The sequence below is a fragment of the Cynoglossus semilaevis genome, chromosome 16 (genome assembly GCF_000523025.1).
Source record: "Cynoglossus semilaevis isolate Cse_v1.0 chromosome 16, Cse_v1.0, whole genome shotgun sequence".
Classification (NCBI taxonomy): Eukaryota; Metazoa; Chordata; class Actinopteri; order Pleuronectiformes; family Cynoglossidae; genus Cynoglossus; species Cynoglossus semilaevis.
The window spans coordinates 12,482,412-12,510,143 of record NC_024322.1 but is presented as its reverse complement, the minus strand read 5'-3'; the positions used below and the strand labels follow the sequence as shown (position 1 = coordinate 12,510,143).

The 27,732-nt window shown below is 39.1% G+C and overlaps 1 long non-coding RNA gene across 2 annotated transcripts in view; it reads left to right on the top strand.

Moving 5' to 3' along the window:
* Window positions 1-27,732, top strand: part of LOC103392182 (uncharacterized) — a 152,439-nt gene that overhangs the window by 42,057 nt on the left and 82,650 nt on the right. For both annotated transcript variants that reach the window (XR_003052119.1, XR_522873.3), the window contains exon 3: window positions 26,356-26,427. This is a non-coding gene — a long non-coding RNA (uncharacterized LOC103392182). The remainder of the gene's footprint in view (window positions 1-26,355; window positions 26,428-27,732) is intronic.

The window sequence follows — 27,732 nt, the reverse complement described above, 5'->3', positions numbered from 1 at the left end:
TGCCCTTTTTGGCACCTAATCTTGTACCTAATCCTAATTCCTAATCCTAATACAGTACAAGCCTTTGTCCTAGAGTTCATGACAGGTTCCTAAACGTATTGTAATTTAAAAACATTCAAAATCTTTAAAATGATTCATCATTGTTTGATATGTAAAACAAATGTTTAAGTAAATAGTTAGACTACAGAATCGAGTTTTAATTGAACTTTTCAGGGGTGTGGTGACTTCTTTGGTAACAGCATAATGACCTTGGAAAACCTATTTAAAATTATGATGTTCAAATTTAATTTATGTTCAGGTTTGACTTATGTATTTATTTTAGCACAAATGTAAAAAACCTCTAGTTATATTTTCATTATTCATTATTGTAAATGGTTCATTTTCCCTGTTTGTTTGTTATTTAATGAATCATTATGTGACTAAGGAAAATGTTACTTGAGTTATTTTTTGTTTTTGTTTATTAACTCTAAACACAAATACTTAAAAAGTGTTAAAAAGTTTTTTTTAAATTATATGTAATTTCTATCTTTATTCAATCCGACTTTGTTTTACTGATTTACGATTTACGAGCGTCTGCTTTTGACTTCCACCTTGATAATACCATTATAACTAACAGCATTCCATGAACGCCTCCATGGAAATCATTCAGGTCAGTTACTCAGCACCTTTTCGTCTTCTTCTAATTCATGCTCCTTTTCTTTTTTTATCCACTAAGACTCAGCATTTCCCTCCTGTTAACACATTACACACAAACAGCTTTGTGTACGGGCGACGCATTATGTTAAAGGTAAAATACATTAATTTACAGCGAGCAGATTTAGGTCACGTTACGTTCATTTACATAATCGTATGCATTATCGAAGCAAGTAGACTACAGTGTGAGGCAAAGTGCTAATACTTAATCATGGCCAATACTTGCATACTATTACAGGAAAAGTTAATGTATGTCTGTGAGAGTCTGTAGCACTGGCAGAGTGTGCTGGCGCCTGCTGTGCCAGCTAACAGTGGATATTACGTAGAGTGTGGAACTTGACCGTGGCTGTGGGCCCTGGTTTATTTGTTAGTTGTGTAATCCTGCAGTCTCTGGCCAATTTTGAAGAATAATCCTTAATTTATTGCCTTTTGGACCAAAACAACCTCCTTTACAAGAAAAAAAATGTTTATTTCATGTTAGATTTAATTTACAGTCAAACAATGGTGCTGTTAATCTATGTACTCCATTAAATGATTGCATTTTAAATATATTCTTAAATATTATTTAAGCTAAAGTTTGCTAAATTTAATTACGTGTTACAGGAGAAGTTCTCATTTTTGTTCCCAAGTGTTGGCGAGATGTTCTGCTGATTTTAGACCATATGTCCCCACCACATACAACTTTTAGTCTGTCCCCACTGTATAAAAGAAATACCAGTATTTTTTTCATAATAAAAAGTGGATTACTGTGAATCACAGAAAAGCACCGCCAGCTGTCATGGAGAAATTAGACCACGCCACCCCAATGATTAAAAAACACATTTTAAAATTGTGGATTAATTAGCCAACGTTGGCTTTCATGAGAGGTTTTGAGTAAATTCAGTATTCAGAATTTTCATTTATAAAACATTACTCTTCTGTTGAAGTTTAAACTGGTATTCAGAATTTTACATTACTCTTCTGTTGAAGTTTAAACTGTATAATTATTGTTTGTTTTTAGTTTTTTATTGTTTATTCACAATTGTTCAACAGGTGGAAATAATGATTGCACTCTATGTAAAAATAATTGCAATTATGCATCACTACTATTGATATACATGCATTTCAACCATTTCATTTGGACAGTTTATTACCTTTGTCGCTTTAATGTTGTTTATATATTTGATAGTTTTTAATTGTCTGAATCAGGGCTGTCAATGACAGGGTAGCTGAGGGTTAGTCACAATTAATCATGATTACTCATGATGGTAACTAATCACGATTAATCATGATTAATTGACATATCAACTTTTTACAGTACAATTCATATGTTTTGAAACTATAGACGTTTCAGTCCTTGAAGTAAGATCTTCACCATTGACTCTTTTTCATCCTTACAAAATCAGGGATTGAAGGGAATTCGTAACGTTCTTGTGAAGATCCTAAATATACTCTATATATTTTTGTTGCCATTCATCATGGTAAACACGTAAATATAAATCTCTTGGCCTACATTCTACTTTCTAGTTTTAATTTTGTCCTTCCAAGGGAAAAAGTTTGGACACTGCTTCTAAGTAATAGTTTTTTTTTCATATCTTTGCAGTCACAAAGATAGAAGCAGGCTGATATGAATGGGACTGTCTCTGAGTGCAGGCTGCGTTAAAAAACGACATGGGTATAGTTCAGAGTCAAAAGTGCTGCGCCACCTGAGGAAGCAGTGGTTGGATTTGACTGATTATGGCAGCACCGCTGCTTGTTTGGTCGGTTCCCCTTTTTAAAAGTAATACTCAGCAGAACGCGGCCTTTTCTCTTCCATGTTGTGCCGTTGGTATGAGTAATTGCATCCATGTTTTCTTTTTGGTGCTGCAACCACAGTGGAAAAACCTCAGGGTGATACAGGCTCTACTTTACAAAACAGCAAGAACTGGACCAGTGTTTATTTTTCTTATTGATAATTAAGGACAAAATTAGCAGCTGCCTGAGAGAACAATTTTTTTTTTTTAGAAGTGCCATCCTTATGTGTGTGTTTAGAGTTTTAAATAAACAATTGCTCAGAAAAACCTTATGTTTTTCCCTTTAAAATAGTTTTACAAGACAAAAAAATTTTGTTGAAAATGATGATTCATTTATATAGCTGTAGCATATACCCATCCTGTGTGTTAAAGTATGCAATTAATGGTCTCAATTAGTTGTTGCTCAAAGTAGGGGGCCCCCCAGAGGTTAAAAACATGGGGGGCTTTGCAGGTAGAGCTCAGCGAGGCAATTACCCACAACAGAGAGAGAGAGAGAGAGAGAGAGAGAGAGTGTGTATCTGTTTGGTAAAAGCAGCCTTTCTTTGAGCCGTCCCCAACAACATCCCCAGAATTCCATAGGAGTCTGACCAGACAGAGACAAATCACATGCTCTTTCATTTCCATAGTGCTGTACATCTTTTAATCATAACTACTAAACAATGAACAACACAGTATTTGTAGGAGTGAATGGACAAGAGTGGGGAACTAGTGTTTTTTTTTTCACGCCTCCCTGTCGTTGCTGCCGGTGTGGAATGACTAATGTTTAGAGGGTCATGGTGTAAACCCGTTGCCCCAAGGTCAGCGCACTGACACTTAATTGTTTGTCCTGTCATCTGTCACTTCCTTGAAATTTCATATCTGACCCTTGTTAGCCCTGTGTTTCTGTTTTAATCCCCCGGTGTGACAGAGGGCTCGGGACTGTGCTGTGATCAAGATGTGTCAGATTACTTGTGTTGAGTCCTGTCATTATGATGCCATGCAGACCAAAGATGTCCCACTGTCATGTGCAGATCGAAGCAGGTGTCCCTAATGTTATGTTTACAGGACGGTCTGTTTAACGCAGTTAACACTTTGAAGACCATGAAGGATGCATTTTCTCCAGCTAACCGCTAAAATCTAACTCAGGAACCCAGCGTAAATCTATGTCTTGAAATCCCTGATGGTACAAAAGTGTTTAAAACTACCATTAATTTAAAGTCTAAAAGCAATTTCTTGAGTTGCAGAGCATATATATATACAGTATATAATGTAGCAATAAATTGGCCCTTATTTAATATCTGTTGTTTGTCTTCTCTTATACAGCATCTTTCAGTGCTTGAACACCATGAGGGATGCATTTTCTCCAGCTAACCGCTAAAAGCTAACTCAGGAACCCAGCGCAAATCTATGTCTTGAAATCCCTGACGGTACAAAAGGGTTTAAAACTGCCATTAATTTAAAGTCTAAAAGCAATTTCTTGAGTTGCAGAGCATATATATATACAGTATATAATGTAGCAATAAATTGGCCCTTATTTAATATCTGTTGTTTGTCTTCTCTTATACAGCATCTTTCAGTGCTGTACGATCTTTACCTTTTATAATTTCTAGGCACCGTGACAATAAGTGAAAGCCAATACAAACTAGATTATCAACAGGAAGGCACATCAATCACCGCACACATGTAATATTGCTTTTTGGTCGGACCGGCTGCCACTGAGCTCAGAGGAGCATCCTGGGTAAATTACTGTTCTATGGCAGGTTAAAATGGTATGTATTGGATTTTATTGGATTAAAAAAAACCCAACAACAACAAAAAAGAAAAAACTACCTATTTGTATATAATTATTGTCTCTGCACAATTTGTATCCAAATGTAGGTGGTACAAGTGTGTGTTCAGGTGTGTCTCTGGTTGACAAAGAACAGCCAATGCAGGTGGTAGAAGGTGTGTCTCTGGTTGACAAAGAACAGTCAAAGTCGGGTCATTCACTAAAAGAACTTCATCTGCGTCTGTCATCATTTCAGTCTGTTGTCTAAATCTCCCCAGGACGCCTTGATCTTTAATCTGTCGTGAAGGAAGTTGTGACAGAGATTGTTGTTTTAAAGAGTTTGCAAACTTAATGGCTTTACTCATTTAAATATCCCCTGTAGAGTTCCCCGTAGAAAAACACACCCATTTTCCAATTCATATAATACAAATTACTCTATTATCTGTAATTTATAGTCTGTGTTTTTTCCCCCGCTCCTGCAGCTTCTCATGCGAAACAGTGTGAGGTTATCACCCAAGACTTAACAAATGATGTGCTTGTTTTTGTATGAATGTATTGATCAGTGCTCTGTTTGGGCAGATATCTTTCTTTATTTGGGATGGCAGGCTCGCAGGCGGGAACGCCATTTCTCTCCCTCAAACCATGTCTTCTGCTTTTTGCCTGACTGGCTTTCCTAACTGCTTCACTTTATTGAATAAATTCAAGCTGTCACTTCCCATGCTGGTGGAATAACTCACACCCAACATATAGTAATACCGGAAAAGTAGGATAAAATAATCTTGTCAGAGCTGTAAAAGTGATCGCTTGAAACCACAGTTGGCAATCAATACACTAATTCCATAATTTATACTCGCAGCTATAGAGGAGGAAGGAGGCTCTGATATGGTATTTCCTGGCTCACTGACCAACTCTGACCTTCAGTGGGAATGAGGGTGGGATTATTGTGTTGTTGGGCTTAAAGAAATCACCTACAAGAGTTGAGAGGCAATGTCTGACATTTTATGTTCAGGAGCGAACCATAAACTGATTAATTCTTGGTAAGCACCAGCTCTTGAGCTTTCACTATCTTTATGACAGCAAATCCCTGATTCTCAGCTGACACTAGTGAAAGATAAAAGCTGGTCAGTGATTTTTTTCTTTTCTTCTTCAACTTATTTCTTATTTCCTGTCCTTTTTTATGGAGGAGGAGGTACCTTTTCCTTTTCACCCTGGAGCAAGAAGAACATTTTCACCAGCGCCGGAACTCATTATCACTTTCCTTTTTTTGTCTTCTTCACTTTGCAACACTTGCCAATCATAAACTATCCCATGTTCTATTAATCATATCTTTTATGGCTCATTCCTACCTGCCTTTTATGGCTTCAGCTGCAGAGCAGCACCTATCAGCTCCGGTGGTGAGCTGCGTCTCAATGAATCTGCTCTCAATGGCCTGCACTGCTGCGTTTTGGATGTGATCCATTTGAAATCCATGAAGGGCAGAGTACCAGGGGGCATCCCTGAAAGTTTCCCTGAAAGGAGAAAAAATTGATTGCAATTAAGAGAGAGGTTTCTTCAAGTGTTTTTCTGCCCCCTCTAGTGATGCTAATAACGTAATGATCTTCAAAAATGCATGCAATTTACCTGAAATGGATTTAACCATATTGTGTACTTATGTGCTACAGATTTCCAATGACTGGAAACTTTGATTGAGAATCACACATTGTTTTGGTAAACAATGGCAGGATATACCACAGCTATTTTATAATGGTTGGATGTTACGTCAGAAAGCCTGAGCTCTAATTGGCCGAGCAGTCTTACAGCTGTTTGTGTTCAATTTTGTTGGGTTTTTTTTTTTTTTTTTTTTTGTGATATAGCTAAATATGTTGCTCAGTAATAAAATTAGTTTTGTGTAAAATGCAAATTAACTAATTGTCTAGCTGGAGTATCCTGGTGTTAATTAGTATAAATAAGTATAAGTACAGGATGTATTTTACCAAATGTGGCCCATACTATGATGCAGTTCAAAAGTGTACAAGCAGCAGTGTATAGTGTAAACACATACCTGCAACTTGAAATTCGGAAGAATTGGACCTTCTTTGTCCATGTCTAAAGACTAGTCTGGATGGTGGACAACATGACTTTTGACCCTTGGTACTTGCTGTACAGACTACTGGTCTTTGTCTGTGGCAACACTATATTGTCAGAGAACATTTAGAAAAGTCCACCTCAGTCTCAAAGTGACCGTAGGGTTAATGAAGAACGAGGGAGAGCATGGATCATTAGGTTTTGGACCAAACGCAGATCTGAAAGTGTTGTCACGGGATCAAGAAATCTGATTCAAATAATCTGCCGTGTCAGTGTTATTTTTAGTGATAATTTGGCTTGTTCACGATGCAGCTTCAATCCCCTCAAATGTTTGTATTCCCTTCAGTTCATTTTAATAACCCACTAATAGTGTATGGTGCTGTGTTCATCTGCAGAGACTTTGCTCTCAGCCCATACTGACCTTTTTTTCCCTATGCATTATAGTGATAATTTACATTCACATTATCTCTTGTAATTATTAAAATGTGAACTTCCCCAATTTAAGAAAAGTATAATTTGGAGTTAACAACTTGGTTAATAATATATATAAAAATATAAATATATAGACAGTCGTTCTGCTCACTGCCACTCTGATAGAAACCTGGTTTGTGCAGTCTGTATGATGTCGATATGTTGGTGGATAGAAGGTGATTCTACTCAGTAGGGGGTCAGTGGACAGTCAGACCCCTGCCTGGTCATGAGGGACAGAGGGAGCTGGGGTTCTCTATAATGACCACTAAATTTGTGTGTGTTTAGTTGCTGCAGGAGGTTGGTATCCAGGAATGTGACCTTTGCTTTACTGACCTATTACCTTGCACATCTTAGGAAGCTGCAAAAAAAGAAAAAAAAATTAACAAGACTCAAGACAAAGATGGTGGACGATATCAATAATTAAGTTAGTCAGTTTTTCCAGCCTCTCTACAGTAGCAGTATAAATGCACACTAATGATACAAAGTGGAAACTGATGATGTGTTGATGTGATTTTTTTGGTCGTGGTGGTGCCGCAGTGAAGTGGGGGTTGTGACAGACAGAGGTCACACCTCACACTTCATGTCCCAAATAGATGAAAAGATTTTTTTTTTCCCAGATTCTGCCTTTCCCTTTGCTGCCTGAAGCAGAATGAGCACTTGTGAGGATAATTAAAATTGATGATATAGAATGACAGAGACATGATTTCTGCCCGCAGCAAGAGGTCTCCCAAGACGGTCTAACCAAACTGTCATGCCACTGCTATTATGTTTTACATGACTGTTTCACCTTACTAAATTGATCGCAAGTAAATAGTCTCTATTGAATTAAAGTGTGATGTATCAGTCTGGGGACTCAGGGTTACTGTCCTTTGATGGAGGCTGTCCTTTGTCATGGTTACGTTAATGTAAGTGATTCCTATTGCACCGCTGTGGATTTTACCCTCTACTTTATAGAGTGTGATGTGCTTTAATTCATCGTGGGTCAACAGCTTATTACTCTAACTTTGTCTGTGTATAATAGCATTATATAGAGATTTGTTTAAGATTATAGATCTAGTTTACACATGTTTATTTTTTGTATTTAGTCCAGTCCATTGTTTTTTGTTTTAATTTATTGACACATAAGAAAAGAAATTGTTACATATTGCCGGTCTAAAAAGTTGAAAAAAAAAAAAGCAGGAGAGGTGCGCTTGATAATTATATATATTTAAAATACACAAATCTAAAATGCTCGACCATTCTGGGAGTAAGTGTTGCTCCACTTGTTCCACTTGTGCACAGGTGAGAGGATAATGTCAAACTAATTATCTGAGTGCAGAGTATCAGGAGAGAAGAGTTCTCGGCATTTGATTATTCATGCATTTTTACTTTTTTTTTATGCTTCAAGATGTCCATATGTGTTAGTGTTAGAAAAATGCATAGACAGTGTTCAGGAAACTGATATTTCTATTTAGTTGCATACTGGGTTTTAAACAAACATTCCACAGAAAAAACTTTTTTGTTTCAGTTTAAATGGCAGTGTGTACACAAACAATAATCATTTTGGATTTCTTAGTGCAGTATCACAGCTCACCTGCAGAGGGTGGACTTATTAAAAAATGGACTAAAAAAGGACTTTTTTATTAGTTTGTGATTAGGTTGTGATTTTGTTGTAGTTGATGTACAGCTTGACTCATCATTATTAACATTCTGAACAAGTTATTATTTATTGATTGATTTATTACCACTTGATCGTAGGGTTTACGGGACCTCAACCCAAACCAGAGTGAAGACACCAAGTAGGAAAACCAAGAAATAAAAATGCAAATAGAAATTAAATTAAAAGACAGCTGAAACCAAGAAATAAAAATGCAGATAGAAATTAAATTAAAAGACAGCTGAACAGAAAGTGAGCAGCGATTTTATACCAATAATGCATTTCAGATCCAAGCTTGAAATGACCAGGACCTTTTCTTATATGTTGTCCATCAGTCATTTTAGAATGAGCTATATTAGAACTATTGTCTATTGGACTTGTTTATCATGCGTTACAACGGCCTCTGCGTTAGGGCCATTTGATTATTCACTGCACATGTCATTTTTGTCCTGAATGGAAACAGCTTGCTCTTGTCTCCGGTTTGTTTGAAGGAGGTGAACAGCTGTCAATGAGCAGTGCATGGGGACACGGAGCCAGACACGGGGCAGTGTGGGGGGATGGTGAGGAGCTAAACCCCCACCAGGGTCTTTCTAAAGATAAATATTGATTGCGGACAGTTTTAATTACTTCTCTAAATTGAGCAATTTTGGTTTTCCCAGTTGGCTCCCCGTCGAAAATCCATGTAGGATTCCTCAGTGAAGGAGAAGGAGAGTGTTGAGCATGGCGTACCATAAATCACTGCAGATACATAATTCATTGGAAGCATGTGAAAAGGACAAGACAAGATGCTTTGGATCATTGAAAACAGCATTTTCAGAGGTCTTTCCATGTACTGAGAGCTCCCTCTTTGTTTCTATTGGAATTTATTAGCTTGTTCAACGTGTGCCCTCGGCTGAACAATGCTGAATGATAAATGTCCATTCTTTATGCTGCATTTTTATCAGGATTTGATCAATATGAAAAGGTATTTGAATAGAACAAACATCGTCAGGGACACCAGAGAAAATTGATGTAGGACTTGGGGAAAGGACAGCATACAGATGTGAGGAGCCACATGCCACCTCCACTGTTTCGGGTATTAAAAAAAATATAAAAAATAAAATTTTTATCATAGGTCTGACTTGTCTTTTGTCCACTCATCGTCCAAAGGGCAATGTCCTTGTTATCTCTTGCCTGCTAATATGGGAGGTACTCTTGATCTTTAGTCATCACTTGGCATGTCATTATTACTGGACCATAAGAAACCTCATCCTGGACACTTTGTCACTGTCTGAGAGCAGATAGAGGATAATGTCCTTGACATGTATTTAGCAATATTGCCTGGTTATTCAAATGGCTGGCTGCTAATAGATTCAGTGTCATTTTTGATCAGATATCAATTCTCTGGTCGGTTTGAACTGCAGCTGGACTCATGATTAGAATTTATGTGTTCGATAATTCCATGTCGGGGTCATCTAGGGGCAGCCCCTAGTCTACTGGTTACAGGATCGCTCTTGTGATGAGGTTTGTGAGCTGGGGTTGCTGGTTTGAAACTGTAACCTGACAGGACTTAGGTGTGTGGAGCAGATAAAAAAAAAAAATCCATGTCAAACGCAATACAGGCAAAGTGGTGCTTTTAGCTGAATTATTTTTTAAGCACATACTCACAGTCCTGATTCCAACACAACATCATCATCTGTGTTTTAATTTCACAGGGTTTTTTAAATAGGTTTTAAATATAAAGCACTGTGTGAAAAGTTTAACCTGATGTTTGTGATGGGTGAAGATCACAGGATCACCATAACAACCTGAACCAAATCTCACTGCAAATAATTGTTGAGTCATTTTGCTCAGGTTGTGAAAGAAAAAAGTGAAAGAATTCCCATTTCAATTTTTCTGAACTCACTGGGGATGGTCATGTACTTCACCCTGAACCCAAAACTTAAAAAAAATACCATTATTGCTAATTTTTATACACTGTATATTTCTTTAGGACTGGGTTTATATAAATATAATGGAAAGGACATATAGTCATATAGGCCAGTTTTTGGTGTGTGTCACCTGACATTTGCAAATAAACAGTTTATGTTTGAGTTTTGTGTTTTCGAAAAAAAAAGTTGTAATACCTTCTATATTTCTTTGCATATATTTTGCTGTAAACAACTTAAAATGAACCATTATTTTTTTGTTTTTTGTCATTATTTCATAACAACATAGAAAACCTAATCTAGACTTTGTCTAAAGTTTGGATTTGTTTAGAACTAATTTGTTTAGAACTTTAGAACAGCGAACAGCTTAACGTCGGGAGGAAAAAAGGCCAGTCACTAACTTTATATCACCCAGACTTTATTATGACTGATAAGAAATAGGCCGAAGTGTGCAGTGAATGAGTTACTCATAATTGTATTTTGTACAATGAAACATTGGTCTGAATTACTTTCAATGGAAGCACATCCAGTGTATGTACAGTGAATGGTCCAAAATGAACAGATATTATGCCGTTAGTCAGGCCCGAGCACAGGCTTCATCCCAGTGTTATTAGAAGACTGCAAACAGAGAGCAGCGAGCTCCTGTGTGGTGTGTGTTATTGTTGTTTGATGTGTCTGATGTGCTGTTTTGTGCCATATCGCCCTTCTTTCACATTCTTATTCATGTGAGCAGATCAGCATATATACCATACACTGATAGTGTAAACACCACTCAACACTTCGCCTCCTCCCCTGCACATGACGAGGAACATTCTAAAACAAACTCAAATGAATAAATCATACGTCCAGGAAGTGCTTCTTCTCAGATCCATAAATTACCTCGGCAGGCCCTACGTCGTCCTCCATGACACGGTGCCAGTGAGAGTCCTGTTTGTGATTACGTCCCTCTCCTCCTCACACACCAGACTGACAGGCCGGTGTCGGGGAGACAAGCCCCTCGTCTCTAAACGCTAATGGATGATTGGTGGCAGGATAGGAGGCTTCAGTTCTCTCTTTTATCCTTGCCTGCTTTTGACCTGGAGAGCCAGCAGTAATCTGCCCGGCAGAGGGGTAATCATTCCCTGTGCCGACTCTGATAAATAGGAACACCTTCCCCCGGCAGCGGAGGGAGCTCCCGCGGCCTCCGCGGTTATCGCTCTCGGCAGCACCCCTTCAAGAGGCTGCTGTGCCTCCTCTTCCAGGCTCAAAGGCTCCATCAGCAGCGGCTCTCTGCTCCGCTTTCATCTGCCAGAGCACATAAGCTGCTGAAAGGGAGGAAAAATAAACTGGGTTCTATCTCTCAAACTGTGATCTTATGAATTCGATTTGGCCACTTTTCAAATGTAACTGCACAATTTGTTATTTTCTCCTGTTTCCCTTTCTCTGGTAATATCTGTGGCGATAAATTGCTTCGATTGACAGGCTGGATTTTCTTTTTCTTGTTGTTGTTGTGTACTCGTGTATTTGTGATAAGGTGGCAAATGGTGGTCACCTTAGGAGCTAAGAAGTTCTCCTTGCCCGGCAGCTTTCATGTCAACGGCTGTGAAAATTGTTTGGCCAATTTTGTTGAGGAAAATCCCACGTTTTTCTTGATTACATTTTGTTATGGTTTTCCTCCCATTTTTCTGGGAACTTCTTAAGACTGTGGAGATTACCGTTTAATAGGGGTGATATTGTGCTGCTTTATTGGTTATTTGCAGCTGCACCTCCGCTTCATTTAATAGCCCCTTTGCTTGTTAAAGAGATTACACAGCTGCCACACTGTGGTGTGTACAGTGGGCCACCAGTGGGGGGAAAAAAATACTCCCGCCTGATGGAAAGACAGAGGGAAAAATATTTTCTCCAGTCCCTCAAATACGTGTGCTCATACATGCAAAGTTTGCCTGCCGTATTCAAATTACCTGCTCGCCCCTTTGTGATCCGACTCTGATGATATCCCATTCCATATCTGAGTGACCTTTAGAAGGCCAGGAGCTCTACCCCACATTGATTAAATAAATTGATCCCCATGCATTCAAAGGATATTAATTAGACATGGAAAACAATTGAACGAACACAAATAGCTCTGAGTTCAAATGCGATAGCAAATGAAACATGCTAACAGAGGCTGAGGAAACACGGCGGACGTAAAAGTTTCTGCAGAAACTTCACGCCAAAGATCTAAAAACTGGAAATAAAAAGTCAGTGTGAATTGTTCCTCTCTGGTTTTTGTTTTTTCGAAGCAAAAACCAATCTGCATGATCGCTGATACATTTTCGCGTTACAGATCAATACGTAGCCGCACTGAAGCTGTCATCTTTGAACGAGGATGCATGCTGGGATGTCGCTCTTCTGTGGCCTGTGACTCGTCCGTGTCAGCAGCAGCTGCCAAATAGGTTTCAGTCGAGGGGGCAGAGTCATGCGATATGTGCCAAAGCTAACAGCTGTTAACCACACAACCTGCAGGCTATGAACTGCAGCTCTCTCCATTGTCAGTCTCTCCACAGTTAAATATTCCAGGAGGAATTTGTTACTACAAGGCCATACATAACGGGTGAAAACCCTTTACACCAATATTGCTCTCAAAATTGGCAGCATGAGAAGGAGGGACATGAGGGATGCTTGAGAGTGGTAACCTATCCCTCTCAGCCTCCTGGGAGCCACTTGGCCAGCTTTCATCCACATAATTATAATAAATTTGACATTTCATAGATAATATTGATTTCTTTATTTTAGCATTTCACCATAGGTGACAGTCGAGTGTCAAGAATGAAATTTCTATTGATCTTCTGCGCATTAATCCCTCATGTGTATGTGATCATTTTTATAAGACCTTTTACTGCACATAAATCAATATTTCATATTTCCAGCCATGCCAGAGGAGATGTCATATTTGTAAACTGTGTCTTGACACTAGCAATTCCTTTCTTGTTCGGCTGCAACTGTGCAAGACCAGTCAATTTGGGGTGGTGAGAGCAGAAGACACAAGGGAGGAGGGGCGGAGGCGGAGGGGGAGAGAATCAGCAGTCTGCGGCGTGGCTGTGGCTGGGAGGAGCTGAGATACATCCTGCAACACTGATGATAAAATATCATTTTTGGAATTAATTAGCCTCCAAAGTGATGGGGGCTTTTAATAATGAATATAAACTGGTAAATTATTTCAAATTGATTAGCTCAGCGCCAGGAAGACTACATCGAATACTTCTTTAGATTCCCTTCCATTTCTGCAAGTCGGATTTTAGAAGAATGTGTATATTTTCAAGGTGGGTTGGTGCATGATGTGAGAAGTCAACAGGCCAATGAGAGATATGGAGGGTTAAACTCTTTTGTTCAAAAAGATGTTGCTTGCAAGTGAAGTTTAACAGAATAAAATTGAAAAGGTTGAATGGTTAAAGTGATAGCATGAAAAAAGGAAATAAAGATTCGGTTTTAGACTTCTTTAGAACCAGACCACATGTGATGTAACACTTGGTGACTCACATGGTGACCAAAAACCTAATTAACGCGAGATTTACCCCAGCTACACCTTTATGTAACTTGTGTTTGTGATAATTTTCCCTGAATTACAATCATTTCTGGCAGCTGAGTCCAGACCTGAACATTTTAATTTTGGTAACACAGTTGAAATCTTAGTTACAAGTGTGGAGCAAAAAAGTTTTCAGACTGCACTTAATTAATTAGGCTCTATTATAATCACATACAAGTGCAAAATGCTTAGCGTTTAGAACAACTTGTACTCAACAGGACTGGGCCAAAAATACATAAAATCTATGAACGGAACCTAAACAGTTCACATTCATACCCTTGGTTGATTTAGGGAGAAAATGGAAACGCTATACCAAAAACAGTGGGTAATTAAACCAGAAAGATTTTTGTTAAAAAGCAAACAAACTCAAGTGAGTGAGTGAAAAACTGTCTGTACAGTTGAACCTCCCTCTGTCCAAACCTATTTTTTTGACTGTGAACCAGACCGATCAGTAAAAACAGCAATTATTTTTTTGACTGTGTTTCAGGTTCATAGAACCAGACCGATCAGTAAAAACAGCAAAGATAACTTCCTTCATCCAGTTTAATAAAGGTTGTGATGCTTTACCATTAAATCACAGATTTAATTGAATTTGTAAAAATGTAATTTGCTGAAGGAGAAATCTGCAACAGGTCCTTTTCGCATCATTTTCAGCCAAAACTAAAGAAACGTAAAGGCGCGTGAAATATTTTTAACACAGTATATACATTTGCATGAGCCGCCTGTCCAGTATCTCCGAGGTGTCAGAGGGAATAACATGTTTTTCCTCAATTATTTCAAATAAATTCCCCCCCACACACAGGAATGCTCCTCTCAGCTGCAGTATAACCTGACAATAGCCATGGAGAATGCACAACTGTTTGGTGAAAAATATGATCACCTGAATGGTGCAGACACCTGACCTTTTCCCAGTCTCCCTTAACATGTCCCTTCCATACAATCAGTGTGAGAGCGCCGCACAAGAAAGGCCAGTCCATTAAGAGAATATGCTAATTTTGCCATCCGCTCCTAATTGATGCCATTTTACCGAGTAAACAAGACTTCTGTCTACAATGGATGTGTTTCTGCCAGTAAAAGGAAATTTCCGATCGGCCTTTTTTTCCTGTAATTTTCTCTCTGAGAGCTATTGGCGAGCCATTATTGCAAATTATAAGTCTCTCCTTTTGAAGAGAGGTGCTATTTTCGATGCATTTTTCCCCCTTCCGCTCCTTAAAGGCCATCCAGAATTTTTTGTCAGTCACTAGAGAATCGTCAGTCACATGAAAAGGTGTCAGTGCCCGACTGTGACAGACACCCAGTAGAAGTGTGACTGACTGCCTGACACCACAGAGGTTTGTCACCCATGTCAACGCCAATGCGGCAGTGAACATAGCATTGTCCCCGACACTTTACAGGACAGCAACATAATATAGGACGTAGTCAGGCTGTGATGTGTTATCGCCACAACCTCTCCCCCATCGCTCAGGCCACGACTGAAGCTCTGTGAGGATCCTAGATGCAGCGGCTGCCTTGAATTCATCTTCCCTGTCAGCCATGTAATGCTGTATGAGCTTGTTCCTCCATTCAAGTAATGCTGATGAATCTGCTGTCCAGATCCCCTGTGCTCCACTTTGTAGAAACAGGGGGGGAAACAGCCATCACAGTGTACCTTTAGGTTTGACCATACACCATCATTTCTGCCCTCCTGCCAAGTACAATTGAGCACAAAATTATTAGCCCCCTCCTCCTCAACCCGCTCTCCTACATAAATGTAATTCTTTCTAAGATATTTCCGTGTCCTGTTATATCAAGTGAGTAGTTTTGTTGCACTTGGATTTTGTTAGTAAATATATATAATATATATATATATAATTTTTTTTTTTTTTACCATAAATATATTCTCACCTCTGTGTTCCACTATTTGAATCAAGTCTTTCTGAGTTTTTTCCAACATCGGGAACATGTCTTTGGTTGAAAGCTGCTGAACTGAAGTTGTTTTTCAGATGGAGTTGAATTTTCTTCTTCCGCAAAACCTCGCAATATGTCCCTGTGTAGGGACAAAGTGACTGTTGTCTCTTCTATAGCATATACATGTACGATACTGTAGATCTCGTCACCTGTTGACACTGTTGAGTGTATATCCAGGAGTTCAATCTAATCTAGTTTTTAAAAAATTAAAAAAAAAATGTTGTTGAAAATAATCTTTTTCTGTAGGGACACTTTGTCCTTGTGGGGGACTTCTGCCGGTCCTTCTCTGAGTGAAGGGTTACTTCTAGTTTCCAGATTTAGTTTGAGATAGAATTAGGATTAGACTGACTGTAAGGATTAAAGATAAGGCCTGTATTTGTAGTGTTAGTGTTAGGAGCCGGAGAATGTGCTGTCTGTGTGAATTACAGTATCTGTGTGTGAATGTGTGTGTTGGGAGAGAGCAGCGTGGACGTGGTTCAGGCAGCTGAGGTTGACTGGCACTCGATGCTCAGATGTCTCTCTGAGGAAAGGCCTGTTTAAAAGGCAGGAGCTGGCAGTGCAGCAAACCTCTCAGCTCCCTGTCTAAACACAGCCTCGGTCTGACTGACAGCCAAGCAACAGCATACTGGCATTCTCCTTTCAGCCACTCAGCAACCTTTGAACAAAACCTCAGGATTTAACATAAAACTCAGAGCAGAGTGTCACGTAACGCAGCATTGTAGCCTTCACGCCTCTTTAAATTATTTAACATGACAAGCTGTCCTTTTGTTGCTATTGTTGTGCCAGTGATGTGACACTGTCAGGTTGTTTTTTTTTTTTTTTTCAAATGCAGCAGCCTGGTAACATGTCTTAATTAGGATGATCCGAATAATCATTATCATTATTTTAGCAGTAATTACCAAAGTCATTCATTACCTACTGGGAAACTGATTTTTTTTTTTCTGCCACGTGCCTCGTTGGAGCTTATGGGAACTCTTTGACTGTACTTGTATTTGTTTCTGTGGAAATATCGGACGCTCCTATGATTTATCCTTAGTTGTTTACAGATTGACCTTTCTAAATTCAATTTTCCAGACCTATAAAATCTTCTTTTCTTGTACCAAGTGGACAAACAAGAGTCATCAACAGGCCAAAAGAAGACATTGCAAATGTTGGCAACGTTTAATAGCACAAAATTAACAATCTATGGGGTTTTGTGGAATTGAATTACAGGAATATCATGCTATTTCATGGTGCACTTAGAAATGACACAGCTCAGGTACAAGTATTGATTTTTTTGTTTCTGTAACCGGATAAACAATATGTATATGTAGGTATTTGCAGGACAAATTGAATCAAAATGCACATATTACATCCAGGGCCCAGGAGAGACTGACAGAAATTGAATTTGTCAGTCAAAAATTTAGTTAAAGACTTAAAGACCTTTGATCTGCCGCTGGTCAAAATATTATGACCGTCCAGATTGAGTAAAAGATATTTATGGCTTCCTTTTTTTTTTTTTTTGTTGCTGTGCACATTTTCACTCGCAGTGCAGCCGTGTGCACATCTGCCCCGTGTTTTTATTTGTCGACATTAAATACCCCGTGTACTCACGTGTGCACGGATGTTTTCGATACTGCTGCTCTTTTGTTGACTTGCATGTGCTTATTCATGCACAAACTGCTTTGTGGGAATGAGAGAATGCATATGTATGTTTGCATTCCGTTTATTTGATTTGTGGCGGGGGCAAATGTGAAGAAGATGGTCTCCAGAGTGGCAGAGAGGCAGCAGGAAGAACGATGGCTATGTTTGTGGATTAATAACTATTAATTCTCCTTTTGACTGTAATTGATGCTTAAATCTGCGCCTCCCTCCTCCCCACCGCAGACCTCTTGTGCCCCCGTCAATTCTGTCCTTCTAATAAGGGCATAATTCCAAGGGATTTCATGCATTCTGATAAATCAAATTAGAAGGCCAGTGACTTAGATAGATTGCAGCGAGTAATTAGAGAATCCTCAGTGCCTTCCCGGCTGCCACTCATTTACAAGAGTCTGTTATCTACCTATCTGTGCGCAGCAAGAGGCGGCGTGGCTTTGCATCACTTTTCTCCCCTCTTTAAATTCCTTCCCTGTGTCACCGGAGAGACAGATCCCAGACCATTTCTTGTCACCCAGGCTTGCTCGCAGCACCACGGACAGCGCAGTGGGACAGCCATTAATTGGAGCAACTTGGGTTGGTAAGTACCCACGTGTGTGTCAGTGACACGTAGAAACAAGGTGATGGCTGACACATGAAGACAGGGGACACCCCGGGAGGGGCTGCAACCCCCCCCCCCACCCTCCCTTTCACCTACACACACATACACAGACACACCTTTCATGTGCCCCCACTTTTGCCCCCTGCTCTTTCTGCTTGCCCTCTGGAAACAACACCATGTTCTTGGTACGAAGTCAGTGGTCACTATTCATGTCAGCAAAGGTGTGTGTGTGTGTGTGTTGCTGAAATTAGTCATTCGTAGTTGTTTAAGTGATTTCCATTTTTTTTATTCCACTTTAAGTAGATTTACGTGAGGTTTTATTTCATCCATATCAAAAAGCCTTTTAGACTTTATTTTTCTTTTTTTAACCTGGAATATGTCAGTGTAAATAAATTTAGTTTTCAGTACATCAACACTCAAACCTATAGTTTAAAAACATTTTAAATGTCATTTTTTAAATTATACATAAATTCCAATCATTATTTCTAAATCTGCTATTTTCAAAATTTTCACTCTGAAGAAAAAACACTTAACACAAAATACAATTTGTTTTTCAGTTTTTTTTATGATTTTGTTTTTTCAAATTTTAATAAAAAAAATCAGACATGTTAATGTCAATGTCTGTTGTTTGGGTTTTTTAATTTTACGAAATTATTCTTTTTCTACTCAACAAATATGCAAATACAATACCTGCGTGAACCCAAAACTTTTTTTTAATGATTTAATGACTTAATAACTGTGGGCATTTTTAAATCAACTATAATAGATTTAATTTTTTTTAGTTTCATTCAAAGTGTTTTCCACTCTCAAGTAAGATTAGTAGCTCCAGTTGAATAGTTGGAGCACATTTGAAATGAAATAAAAATGAAGAAGTATTTGTCACACTATAGAAAGAGAAATCAGTGTGTAGAGAGGATCATCTGTGTACCTTACAATCATTCTAGCGTCTAAAGTCTTGACAGCTGCATTTCTTCCTGATCTACCGCAGCCCTCTGTGGCATTTTTCTTCCTTTCTCTCCCACTTCCCCTGAATCGCCATCACAAAGCCGTCTGACAGAGTTCACTTTTCTCCTTTAAGAGGATGAATGAAGATAAAAAGCACAGCAAAATGGAGCAGGAGAGGCATCACTTGCTTTGATTCATGATGGCTGGGAGTTTTGGCTCTTCTCTGCAGCCCGACTGCCTCCACCGTCTGCCCGCCTGCTCCCTCCCAGCCGCTCTAATGGAGTGCCGCAGTCTGCTCACAGTAACACCATCCAGCCATCAGGAATGGCTGATTATGGTGCTAAATATTGATCTCTGCCTCACATGTGTCAAAATTCCCCCCTCTCTTTAATTAGAATTTCCCCTCCGCGCCATACAGGAACTAACTGAATATATTAGAGGACTTCATGAGGAGGAGGGGGAGTGCAGGGAGTGGGGCATAATTGTGACCTCTTGTCTTGCCTCTTCCCTCCTGAGTTTTGAGATGACTCCCAGCCTGTCTAATGCTCACAGCCTCTGTGATAATCAGACTTATTTTTCCCCGTCTTATCACAGGATGATTGGCCTGACTCTCCTCTTCTCTTCTTCCCTCCGTCCTCTCCTTTTCGCCAGCGTGACTGTCTGTGCTGAGGGGTTTTTGTGTTACTTAATTTGCATTGGCTACAAGGCTAGACTGTCTTCAAAAACCAGACAAGTTGAGGCAAAGTTAGAAGAATTTATTATTTGTGGGAAATATTTAGGAGAGTCTATCTAAAATACCTACAATCCACTTTGACTTCTGTTTGATATTCAGGTGCATTTTGATTAAAAATCTAAAATACACATCTAAGCAGAAAATAACTGTTTTTTGTGAAACCATTGGTATTAAAAATGGAAGCTGTCACGTGTTGACATTTCACTCTGGGCGACAGTAAACAAGTTTGCAGCAACATCTCTACGTTAAGTTACAATCTTCACATCAAATAGTTTAATGTGCGAGAGTCATAGGTCACTGTATGTGGAAGCAAAACTGTGATCACTGTGTAGGTAGTTTATTATATTCATAATATTCCAAAGACTGTTTTCTCGATTTTTAAAAGCAGCTAAATAGGTTTTGTGTTGACGCAACGCTAGCTGGAAATTGGCAGCAGATGGCTACAAAATGAAAAAGAGACTCTGCTCCGTTAAAGAAGATCTTTGTGTTTGTCTTTCTTCAATTCCTGCAGCTATATCACCTTTGTGTTCAACTAAACAGAGCCAGCATGGGTAATATATCTGACAGATATACATTTTGGGACATTTTTATCTGGTGGTGTAGGACGGTGTGGTCCTGGGATTTCTTTACTATAAATAGCTCTTTTATGTTGTTCTTGCATTTCCATTGTGTACTGATACATTACACTGTACACATTTGTCATTTTTCCTTCAAAGTTAAAATTACAAATCCATATTGTTTTCCTTTTGTCTCCTCTCTTTGTTCTAATACCCCATAATATGAAATCTGCTGTGCGCAGCAGGTGGTTCTGCACAGATGTCCGCTTCTCACCTTTCCCTAGATTTCTAAGACCTAACACGCCACCTTCTCTCTCGACCCTCTCTCGCTCTTAATCCATCTTTTCCCAGCTCTCCTTTTCTCCTCGCCCCTCCTCCCTCTCCTCTCCTACACTTTGGTTAGAAGGCGACGGTCGTTATTATAGGACGACGGTAGACTCGCCGCCACTTGCATTCTGGGGAGAGTGGAGTGCCACAAGGTGCCTTTTTCTATTTGTTTGTTTCATGCTACACTGCACCAGCCACTGACCTGTGCTAGCCATGTCGAGCACGAGGGAGGCAGGTTCATGCAATCAAAGATTGGCTGAAAATTAACACTGATCTTTCCATTCCTGAAGAAGGACGGTGGCAAAAAAAAAAAAAAACAATTTCATGACCACAGAACGAACTGTTTTTTTATACCCCTATTTAATTACTTTATGTTTTTACATCCTCCACACCCTTTGGATAAGTAAATTGATCACATTATGTCCTTTAATGTTTAAAAAAAAATTCTATACTTTCTAATTTTTTTAATTTAAATTTTAAAATTTATCCCAAGATTTTTTTTTCAATCGGACCACCTGCAAATTCACTGCATGCAATATTCATAGTTGATCCATTGACTGCTATTCAAGCGGGAACTATTTGAAGAGGGAAAGTTCATGTGCATTTTTGATGGATTGTGCATGTCTCACCCTACTCTATATGGATAGAGAGCTTGTTTGAAGGTCAGTGATTCTCTTCACTCAGACTCTTCCCCTGCACACTTCTTTTTGGAGGGGAAAGAATGGCTGCGGTCTTCACTCCATATTTTTCAACTGCTTCTAGGACGACTAGGTTGGATGACCTTGAATCCTGCTGGAGATGAATCCCTTTGAGCCTCCACTCTGTCCTTTTCCTGGAGAACTCTGTCATGAAGAAAGACAATGACCTTCTCCCATCGCCTTCTCATGTAAAATATCCACTTTTCCCTGCTCCCAACCTTTTCATGTCTTTTGATATTTCATGTTTTCACTGTAGGTTTTGAAGTACATTTCCTTCCTTGTACTTCAGTACTCAAAGTGTCTTTTTATTTCCTGTCTGACAAGTTTCAACGCCTTACGCTGCTCTCAACTATCCTTTAGTCCGCCTCTATTCTTAAAGGTGTATTTTTGTATGTATTATTATACACACACACACACATATATATAGATAGATAGATAGATATAGAGGTTTGTGTGTCTTTGACTTAACATGAACGGGGCTGGAGTGGATCCTGAGAACTGGCAGGTGCATTATTGCATCAGACTGACTGGCTTGACGTGTGTTGCTAATCTCCCAGTGATATGACAAAGCTGTGTGTGACTCTGGGCTGGTTCTCATCTGTCTGTTGTGACACACACACACACACCATCAGGTTCCATTGTGTTCCATTTGCGAGGGTGTGATGTATTTAATATCCCTTCAAAATATAGAGTTAACTTTTAACTTTTGTTCTGTACCAGTGTTTGTCTGCTGCGTACCAACAAATCAAAGATGTGAGACAAAGGATTACTGGACAAAATGGATTTTTGTCCTCATTGTTTTTTTGTTTTTTTTAGATTTTTCTTAATCCTGAAAAAAATAATCTAAATGTTAGCCAGTTTTTTTTAGATTTTTCTTTATCCTGAAAAAAAAATCTAAATGTTAGCCAAAATAATGTTTGTCAGTTGATTCACTCTGTAAGTAAATGTCCTTATCACATTAAAAATTTCATCTGGACAATTGTTGTTGTTTACAAAACAAAAACAATCCTCTATGAGAAATGAAGATCTGGTTTTGGCGCCTCATTCCAAAAGGTTTCCATGAGGTACAGTAACTAGATTTTTGTACCCAGACCGTGATGAATACCACACACACACACACACACACACACACACACCATATTCCCCTCTTGACCTTTCAAGTATTTCTCCTCTCAACCCTCTCTCTGTAAATGAGCACTCCTATGAGCTCTGGCAGATTTCTAAAATACGTCACTAACTGCACGTGTGCTGTGTGAACTCAGCTTTGGAGATTCACGCAGTCACAGCTTTAAAAACTCTGTCGGCGTATTCAAGTGTGTTTTCATCTGCGAGTCGGTTGTTGATTTTATTTCATTTTATTATTTTAAACTGAACTCTTGAAGTTTACCTTTTATCTCACTTTCGTTTATAAATCTTTGATTGTCCCTTTAAAGCAAATACAGCACGGGTGTCCAATAGTTATTTGATTTACGTATAATTTAAACTTAAACTAAAAAAAAAAGTGAACAATATTTTATATTTTGTTTGAATTGTTTACATCCAGACTTTTATACATGTGATGAAATGCCATTAATGTTTTATTTAAATAGTTGGACAAATATTCAGAGAAACAAACAGTGGAAACAGGAAATAATTTTTTTTAGCCGTTTTGCTGAGCATTTCTATCTTGTGATATTGTCTAAAGTATGTACGCGTGACCCACGATGATTTTTGAGAGTGTGATACGACACAGACGGATACGTTCGATCAGATTAGACTCAGGCATTTATTTGTGTTCCGTGTGTTACACTTTAAATTGTGAATCTGCAGCAAACGACACACACACACACACACACACACAACGAGGGCATTTACATACGGGAACTGAGTCGGTGCATCGGACCACTCTGACATTTTACACAGTGACATCAGAGGAGGGGAGAGTTTGCATCTTGGCGTTCAGCCGCTTTGTCAGAGAAGTGTGCAAACGCCAGAAGAAAACAAAGAGCAGTTAAAATATATATATATATATATATATTTAATTATATAAATACTGAGCAGATTTCTCTTGGAGGGACAAGAATTCATCCTTTCTATTGTTGCTTCTTGACCTGTCAAGAGGTGTCTGTTCAAATCTTCAATCATAAAATATGAAGTCTCCTTTTGGTGTTCAAAAAAAAAAAGTGTGTTTTTACACTTTGCTCCTCCGTCTCCTCCAGCCTCGCCCCAGAGACCTAATGCATCATTTGAGGCTCATACAATTCACTGCTTCCCAAGCCACTGACTCCTACCAGCCTGATAGAGGCATTTTGCGCCACTCAGAGACACGCGCTGTGTGTCTGATCCCTTCCTCCTTAATATGTCCTCTATTACCGTCAGGCATTTATGCCTGTTTTTTCTACGTCACTGAGCACTGAGCACCGGCTTCATTAAAACTAATTGAATCGGAAACATGTCTGCTCCAGGAAACATTAACTCTTTCTATCAAGGAAATTTCCGATTTCATTCTGTCAATAAGGTCAAAGGACTAAGCCTGTGTGTTCAATACTGATACAGGCAATGTCCATAAATGTAAAGTGTGTTGGCTGCTCAAGTCTATCAACGCTGGATTTGAACTCCTGGGGATTGTGTTCGTCATATTATTGTCATATGTTACAAAACCTGTTCACGGAGAGAGACGGTATAAACTTTGTACAAATTCAACCAAAAACATTGAGTAAACATGGACACATTTAGAAATTCATGTCTTAAATACACTATAAAATTTTCAAATCAAGAGGAGGATAGAAAATTGAGCGTCCACTGAAGGCTCAGTGTTGCAGACAGATCTGGGTCATAGTTCATTAGTTAAAGCCCAAAAAATCTGTTTTTTTTTACTGTGAAAATGAATTATTATTAATAATAATTATATCAATATTTAAAGTATGCCATTTAAACAGCAATGGATTTATTTTTTATTTTTTCTAATATAATTTACAGCTGTTGGCCACACAGTGGAAGATGTGGTTATCACACATGCCTTACAGCAAGAAAATCACAGGTTTGCTGGTCAAACTACTGTCTTTCTGTATGGAGTTTGGAAGTTTTAGATTAAATTATATTAGTTTTAGATTAATTATTTATGCAAAAACGACCCTAAGTGTAAATAGTGTGAATGGTTGTTTTTGTTGTGATGGACAGGTCAACTGTCCAGGGTGTATCCCTCCCTCACCTGTTGACCACAGATTGACTCCACCCCCCTTCACTTCCACCCCTACAATAAAGGAACAATTTTGTGCAGAAACTTAGAGAACCTGTTCAGACAAGGCCGTTTTGGGTTTTATTGAATCACTTGTTGTGAGTTATATTTAATTTTGGAAACCAGTTCAAGTGACCGAAAGAAAAAACGATATTCAGATGGCATCTGTTAGCGATCACTGAGCCAGAGCGTGCGGCGACCACACAGCTGTTTGGTTTGAAGCAAATATTTATGAGTGATCTGACGGGGAATCAAGTTCAGTCAGTCTTCTTTGAAAGGATCCGTACGAATGATTAACCTCATTTTACTGCTGCTGTCTCCACTGGTAATGGCCATTAGAGCCAAGAAGGAGTGAGGCCTTTGATTTTTGGCTCCTCATCATTCACAGCTTGTCGCATCCCTTCATCCTTCATACATGGCTGCTGAATTGATTGTCTGTTTAGTCCTATGAATGATAAAGCTGCTCTGGGCCACAGGCTGAGAGGGACAGACGCGGCTCACTTCCATCTATATGCAAGGTGGATTTCTTTTTTTCCTGCCCTGCCACTCGGAAATCAGCTTTTTGCATTATTTATTGGACAATCGCCACCATTTCAATATGGTAAATCAAATAGTCACAGTCGTATAACCGTAGACAGTTGCATGCGAGGGGCCGTCGTTCTGCTCATTATTCATTCATTCTGTTTAGCCACGTAGTCGGAGGGACTCATAAGTTGTGTAATCAACATGTTATACTGCAGCCTCACACACAACAACAACAGCCTGACTTGGAGTGAGGGGCAGCGACAGGAGTCGAACTGTGAGGAGGCAGAGAGAGTGTGTGTGTGTGTGTGTGTGTGTGTGAGGGTTTAGGGTTTTGTGCAGAGTAACTTACAGTAGATAAAGGCAGGCGTCAGAGAGCAGACTTTAAAGACAAATGTGTTATTAATTGTGGACATAATTGAACAGTTGATCATAAAACCATTCTCCAACATTTTTTTTTCTTTTTTCCCCCCCAAAACTATTCAATTTGTACGGTTTTAACCATTGAGTGTGTAGTACCACAACACCTCTGCAGGGGCTGCTACAACAGCAGCTGCAAAATTCTATTTGATCAGCTGGTGAAACTCAATTGTTTACATTTAGGTCTGGTTTTGGGCCATCGACCTCAAGGCAGGTGTGTCCAAGATTGCAGCCAATCACAGAAGACGTGAGGGCTGGGCTCCCATGATTCTGTGGATTTGTACAATTATAAACATCATGTGACAAAACATTTGTCACAACATGACTTTACATTGCTGAGGTTGCATTACTGCCACCTAGGGGGAAAAAAAACTTCAAACCTCTGTAATTGTTCTGATCTCCATATGGGTGTGTAACAAAGAGATTTATGTTGTGTGTGTGTGAAAAACCCTCAAAGAAGAGTTTGAGGAAAAAGGTGAAAAAAATGTTTTGTTTTGTTTTTTTGCATTTTTTATCATTTTATCATTTAAATAATATTTCCGTCATAATTCTTTGTTAGTGTTAGAGGACATGTTTTAATACTTAATATTGGGGTCATATATCGGCTGTTTGCTGACCCTAACGTCTAAGGATCGCCATCAGCCACTGAGAAATCCAAATCAGTAAAAACTCACATCTAAGGAAGAGCATTGAAGCAGTAAATGTCAGTGGAAGAAAAATCCTTCCAATCAGACTTTGAAGGTGGGCAGATTCAAATTTTAGAAAAACAACATTCACCAATTCCATAGACAACAGATGATTCCCTGTAAATCCTGTCCTCCATGTGTTTCTTTTGATAATATAAAAAGTATGATGTGCTGCGTTCTTGTATATAAATATTCTCCCAACATATTCTAATCAAGTTGTCTCCTCTCTGCAGCTGCAGGTGTGGCATCAGTTCCAGCAACTGTATGGAGTCCTTTCAGGAATATGGCCAGGTCTTAGTGCGAAGGTAAAAAAAAAATTTTTTTACTACTGTTTTCTTTATCGCTAAGAAAATGTCCTCATTTGAAAATAAGTCTAGGGTCAGATTCTGTTTTGTCAAAACAAGACCAACTGGTGCATGAAGGTAAACTGCAACATATTTATTCAGATCCCGAAAAAAAAATTCATTTGGGTTTAAATAACAATGCCATTAAATTAATTCCATCTTGTTAACTCCACATCATGCAGTCTGTTAGAGCACAAGGAAAACTGAGGAGACTTGAATTTCGCAGCACTCTGGTTCTGTTGTATACACTAGGCATCAGGAGCTCCACTACTGTGGACTGGGAGTGGGTGGCCGTTTGTTTTTCACTCTAAAGGTCACGGATTCAAATTCAGCTTTGTTCCTCACTGTGTACCCCAACCCTGTTAAACGTGGAGGGCTGTGCTAAGAAACTGTATCCAGGGTAATTACTGTGGCAAAACTGTGCCCAAACACACAGATATATAAACTGATACTTTAACAGGTTTCTCCCAAACAGACAGTACGTGGCGTATACTGCATACTTCACAAAGACAAAAGAAAAATCTTGTATTTTTATATTTGCTCTGTATAACCAGGCGCTACCATGATTGGCCCTCAGGCCAGACTTTGGACACACACGTTCCAGTGCTGTAGTTTTGCCTCCCACTTAAGTATCTCATCTTCCCGTGTACGGTCGGTCACTCCTGCTGATGCTCGCATCTTCAAATGCACCCGCAGCAGCACTGCCTCAGATCGGCCTGTAACACCTCAGCAGCATCGGTGCCACATGTGAACCTGTCAGATTGCATCACAGAATTAGCCAAAAGTGCAACAGTGTGCAGCTGTGCATGCAACATAATCCCTGACAGTCACAGTGTGCAGCGTGCCTCTAATAGCGGCAGCCCACTGTGGATGTGAAGAAGTGCTTTCTGATGCTACAGGACTCGGTCGTCATAATTTCATGCCTTTTCTCACTTTGTGCACGAAGCACTTAGCGACACACGCGTCGGACTCTGCTCTCAGACAAAGAGCCGAAGCCTTCACCTGTTTGCTCTGTGATTCTCTGACCAGCAGCTGAGAAGATGATGAAGATGAGAGGACAGAGAACGATGCTTGTTCTTTCCCCTGGCCCTTTTAATGCTGACACTTTCCACTCATGTCAAGTGTGGGATGGTAATGAAATCACAGGCTCCAAATGACTTCAGACTCCAATTATATATATATATATATATATATATATATATATATATATTACTGAACACAAAAAAAAAATTTTTTTGTGTGAAAATACACTGAGGGTATATTTTT